The sequence below is a fragment of the Capsicum annuum genome, chromosome 1, assembly GCF_002878395.1.
Source record: "Capsicum annuum cultivar UCD-10X-F1 chromosome 1, UCD10Xv1.1, whole genome shotgun sequence".
Taxonomy (NCBI): domain Eukaryota; kingdom Viridiplantae; phylum Streptophyta; class Magnoliopsida; order Solanales; family Solanaceae; genus Capsicum; species Capsicum annuum.
The window spans coordinates 27,945,475-27,951,699 of record NC_061111.1 but is presented as its reverse complement, the minus strand read 5'-3'; positions in this window follow the sequence as shown (position 1 = coordinate 27,951,699).

Here is a 6,225-nt window from a genome sequence, read left to right as displayed (position 1 = left end):
TCTAATTTTTTTTCACATATTATTTTATCACAGTCTGTGAAATACCTCACTGCTCTCTATATATTATTTTCTCTCTCTATTTGGTGTATCTACAAATGAGTTGAATGTTATCCCTTTATATAGAGAAAGACAGAGCATGCTTAGGTCATTAATGCCATAAGCAAATATTGCAATATTAATATTTGCAATTAAGGAGATTATTGGTTGATTTCCACTTTGTTAATGTTTGAAAAAACTAACAATAGGGAAGAAAATATTTTTTTTTGAATCATGAACTGCCATGAATTTAATTTTTCAATGGCATTTATGGGGCTAGACCCCACAATGATTTGAGAAATAAATAGTAAAAAAATAATTTTGTCTATTCAAGAGACTTTTAATGAATGACAAAAAGCTCAAACAATATTTAGAAGACTCTTCACACTTTTAATATAGTATAGATAAGAGAATATGTGTTTTGGAGATTTATTATAAAGGAAAGTGTGTCATATAAATTGAGACTGAGAGAGTAGTAAGCATTAGACCTTAGATTTGGGATATTTGGTTTTATTTGAACTTTATGAAATTGGAGTTGAAGATGTTTATTATGTTTGATTATATTTTTGGTATAAAATATTTAAAATAATGATAGTATTTGAATATAGTTAAATATAATTTTAAGAATGAAAAAATAGTTAGAAAATAAATTTTATGTTATTTTCCAAATTCAGAATATAATCGGTCCCTCTCCAGACCCCACTAGGTGGGAATACACTGAATATGTTGTTGTTGTTGTTATTGTTGTAGAATATAATCGGTTAAATGTTGGTTTTCAAATAAAGCTAAAAAAAAAAATTGACAGGAAAACATGAATTGATTTTTATGGTCAAATGAGTCAAAACATTTTTTTTCTTTCATTATTTCCCCTTATCTTTGATATTCACTTTAAAAGTCTCAATCAAATTGAATTTGAGTTGAGCAGGGACTGATACTAGATTTATTTAAATTTAATATTTCTAAAATAGATTATAAATTTCAAATAAAGAATAATATATTTCGTGTGATTTTATAAGGGAGGTCTAAAAACAGCGAAATATACGTAGACCTTATCTCTACTTTTACGTCATAAAGAGGTTCGTTTCTCAATAGACTTCCGACAAAGAAAAATAATTTTTGAAACAAATTTGAGAAATATAAAGCAAAAGATAAGTTAGCAACATCAAAGAAAAAAAAAACAATCCTAGTAATAATAATAAAGAAAAAAGCAACATCATAGAATGATATATTGGTAAGGAGCCGAGGGAGCAAATAAGGTACTCTAAATTAGAATCTTGCTCTTCCCTAGAGAAGAGATAAATATTTTAACTACGTGCTAATCTTTTATTCTAATCCTAGACTTTCATGTTCTCTTATTTAAGGTCGCTATCCTTGGTGAGCTTAAGAAATATCATATCTTGTCTAATCATCTTTTTCTAAATCTTCTTCGATTTACCTTTACCTCTTCATAGACCGATCATGGTCAACCTCTTCATCTCATATTGCTAATGTATATATCACTTCTAATATTTTTTTCATAATATGCCCAAATATTCCATTATTTTCATTTTTTGGGTTCTTGATCTATCCAATACTCGCCAGATACAACATAATTGATCTAACATCCACTCTATAAAACTTACTATTACAGTTTTGATGACACCTTTTTTATCACATAGGACAACATATACGAGCCTCATTTCATTACTCTCTTTAATATGGCGTGTGACATCATCGTCGATCTCCCCATATCTTTAAATTATTGACCAAGATACTTGAAGTTTTCTTTTTTGGGAATGACTTTCACATCCACCTTATATGATGTGTCACTAAACTTGCACTCCATGTAATCTATTTTAGTTATGCTCAACCTAAAATCTTTAGACTCTAGGAAGTAGAATCTATCTTCATACCTCTAGTGTATTGTTAACTCTATCGTGTATCTTTTAATCAATATTATGCATCTACAAATAACATATATCATGATAACTCACATTGGTCATGTCCATTCATCTATCAACTATTTTAATTTCTTTTTACTAGCAAGGAATGCTTTCGATATCAATTTATATGACATAATTTTATTTTGCACAAAATGTCAAAAGGAAAGTATTTTTTAAAAAAAAAAATCATATTTTAAAACATTCTTGACCATTTTTGCAGCTAAAAATTATTTCATTAAATGTAAAGGGATAATTTTAAAGATAAATTATCTTCAATTATGAAAGATAATTTTCTTTAGTACCGACTAAAAAGGAAAGTGTTGCACATAAATTAGACATTGAAATTATTTCAAATGTTAAGGTCATTTGGACATAATTTGAAATCAGTTTGATGTAAAGTTAAAATTTTATTTAGACATGCAATTGAATTTCTTAAGTTGTATTTTTTTTCTTCTAATAAATATGAAACTCCCTGACAGTTTTTAAAAATTATAAGTAAATTCTCAACTCTTATACAATCTTATCAAGCAAACTACGATTCAGAATATCCTAAGATATTATATTAATAAATTGCATATTTTTGTGTTCTTTTTTATAAATAAATGGTGATGACATGTTATTACGAACTTTCAAATGCATATAATTTTACAAAAAATTTATCCAAAAAATCAACAATAATAATAATCAATTATTCTTTAATTTTCACGTGATATGAACATCTCCTCACGAACATGAGTTGTTTTTTTCCTTCAAAATTTAAAATGATAGTATTTGAAATACAAACTTAAGGTCAAGTTTTACATTTTACTCCCTTCATCTATCAATAATAGTTAGGCTTAAATCATCGACAAGCACTTAAAATTGTCCCAAAAATTTACTTAAACTCCTCAACTAAGGTCTATACCTATCAGGCCCTAACCCACCCGAATTTTGATCCAATCAGACCTTTTTTACATAATCAGCAAAAAGCATATAGAGTGTGCAACACACTCCATTACGTGGCATAAATAACCAATTAAAAATAAACATGCGGCAAGCAAATTTTTAAAAAATAAATGCAAAAATAAATTATTATATAAAGAAATATTTAATATAAACAAATTCAAAACCCAACCCCACCAAACCCACCCCCCAAACCCCCCCCCCCCCCCCCCCCCCCACAAAAAAAAAAGAAAAATAAAAAATCCATTAATTTTACACATCACGGAATATGTAAAATTTATTAAAATTAAAATTAAATTATTTATTAATACAATATTTACTAATAATTTCTTAATTTTTTTTTAAAAAAAACAACCCCCACTACACCCAGTCGCCTTCGTCTTCAACACCCCCCTCACCCACTCATTTCGACATCTTCACCCAACCCACCCATTCCGTCGTCTTCATCCATTCCTAACCATAATCAATGAAAATCCATAAGATTTGAAAGTTGTAATGGTAATCTATATTTTTTCGGTGAAAAAGGGCCACGATAATGGTGGCAATGGTAATCTCCCTTAATTGGTATTTTTTCGTTGAGGGCAGCAACATACTATTCTGTAATGTAATCTCCATTTTTTCTGGTGAAAAAGGACGACAGCAACTGTGGCAATGGTAATCTCCCTTAATTGGTATTTTTCCGTTGAGGGCAACAACATACTATTCATCGCCATGCCCAAAAAAAATCTCAGATCTCGGTAAAAGACGACGACAAAGATATTTGGCCGGTGAAATATCTTGTGCGCGAGTTGGTTCTGGAAGAAGACCTTTTAAAAAAAAGAATTAAAATGGCCAGATGGCCTTTTGAGGTCTGGTTGAGGAAGAAGGACTTTAACAAAATGGCCAGATGGCCTTTTGAGGAAGAAGACCTTTTAAAAAAAAAAATGTCCAGATGACCTTTCTTTTATATTTAAATTTTAATTTATTTTTTTGGTTGACATGTCAATATTTAATTGGCCTGTCAAAATATTTTTTTTGGCTTCTCGTGCCTATCTCGAGTAAAAAACATGTGGAGTGTCATGAAGGCAAAAAAAGGTCTGATTGAATCAAAATTCGGGTTGATTAAGGGTTTGATAGGTACAGACTTTAGTTGAGGGGTCTAAATGAATTTTTGGGACAACTTTAAGTATCTGTCGATGACTTAAGCCTAATAGTTATTTACTATTGACTTGCACATAAATTAAAAAATAGTAAATGATACAAATTATTTTACTATATTACCCTTTGAATATAAAAAATTTAATGTTTTGAGAAATGCATTGGATAATAAACTATATTTAATGTTAAGGATAAAATGGATAAAAAAAAGTAAATAATTCATTAATTTTTCAAACAGGATAGATTTTTTTGAACGTATATTTTTAATGTAGTGGAAGAAAGTAAAAAATTTAAATCAAAACTTGAAATTTGAAATCCTCTTTTAATAGAATTTGTAAAGTTTTATGCGGATTTCATATATAAAGTTGATTTCAAATCAAAATTTGGAATTGAGATTCCAAATCATATGGTTAAATGCCCAGGAAAAAGTACCCATTAAGTTTTAAATTTTAAATATCTCTATCTCTATTTCTATTATATTAAAAGTGTGAAGGGCTTATAAATCACGTTTGAACTTTTTACCCTTCATAAAAGTCTCTGCTTTAGACTAAATTGTCTTTTTACCTTTTTTTTTTCTAATATTAATCATTTCTATAAATTTATAATTTTCAAAAAATATTTAATTATTACCTAAACTCTAGGACTCTTCCCATATTTTTAGATGTAAAAGTATATTTTTAGATGTAAAAGTCCTTTCTTACATTGGTAACATCAAAGTTACGCTATTCTTTTTGTGAAAAAAAAAAAAAAAAAAGTGTCGTGTTATTTGAGTTTCGCATTGTTCGATTTTTTCTATAAGCCAATCTTTTAGAATTTCTAATGCTTCAATAACACCCTGTTGTGTATAGAATTGCATATTGAAAGGTTCATCGTCAAGATATAACTAGAATTATTCAGAAACTATAGGACAATCAGCAAGATTTCGCGTCTGATCATATAGTTCTTATAACTCTACTGTTCTGGAGTGAAATTTTCTAAACACTTAGTTTGGTTTCTTTATAATCAAGATAATTAAGTGGACCAATCTCTGAAACTTTTGTTTCATTTATTTATTACTCCTTCCATTTCGAAATAAGTGAATTGTTGGGGTATTTATTGGTGTTTCAAAATAAGTGAATCATTGAATCTTTTTCCAAATTTGCCCTTATGATTTGACAATCAATTAACTTTTGAAAAGGATTACAAGGTCAGTTTTTTCTTTTTTGGGGGGTAAAAATGGAAAGTTGTGTTAAATTTATGTCTTTAATACTTTTTCCTTAATATGTATGTCAAAATCCAACAATTCATTTATTATGAAATGGAGGAATTATCTTCTTCTGAATTAACTAACTTCATATGGGCAGCAGGTGCATAAAGCATTCTGCATTAGCAGCTCGAAGGAAGGACTGTACCTCAAGGAGTGTGATACAAATAGTCTACCCTATATTAGTGGCTGCTTCCACGGCTCGAACTCATGATCTATAGATGATACGAGTACGACCACAAGGATGGACGAGAACGAGTGCATATTGAATCCGTCCAAGGAAGTGCACAAGTGAAGTGTAAAAGAGGGCCTAAATGCACTAAAAACAGCCCCTAAGTTACACTTGATGGGCATCTCACCCTTGAGGGGTGTTGTGGTCATTTTGTATTCTATTTTGTAATACACTATATATAGAACCTTTTAGGATTTTTAGTCTCAGTTTTGATGAATATTGAAAGTTGTAGACACTTAGACATTTCTCTCTTGTGAGAAAGGCTCCTATGGCCAAACATTGTAACTAGGGATTTCAACTTGAGTGTGGAATCACTCGTGTTGGATTCAAGCTTGGAAACGTTGGATGCTTGGGAGATCGAGGTCTCTCTTGTGCCACGTAAGAGATAAGTGAATTGTAGTGTGTAGTGTTAAGGGTCCAAGAGTAGAATATGCTCTTGGGTTCTTAAGATTATGCTTTCATGTAGTCTATCTTTCTATCCCTTTGTTTAGTGTAATCTTTTGGTGTTGTTTCTTGTGTTGTTGAAACCTTTGGTTATTATTATTGTAATCCTCTTGTTCTTCACGTGTTGATGCTGTTTTGGGTGTTATATTCATCATTGCATCTTGTATTCTTCTTGTTGGTAGCGAATCCGAGAGTGGTCTCCAAAAAGGTCCTCGGATCCTTAAGATTAGTGGACTGATTTGGAGTGTGTTTCGATACTTCCTTGGTTT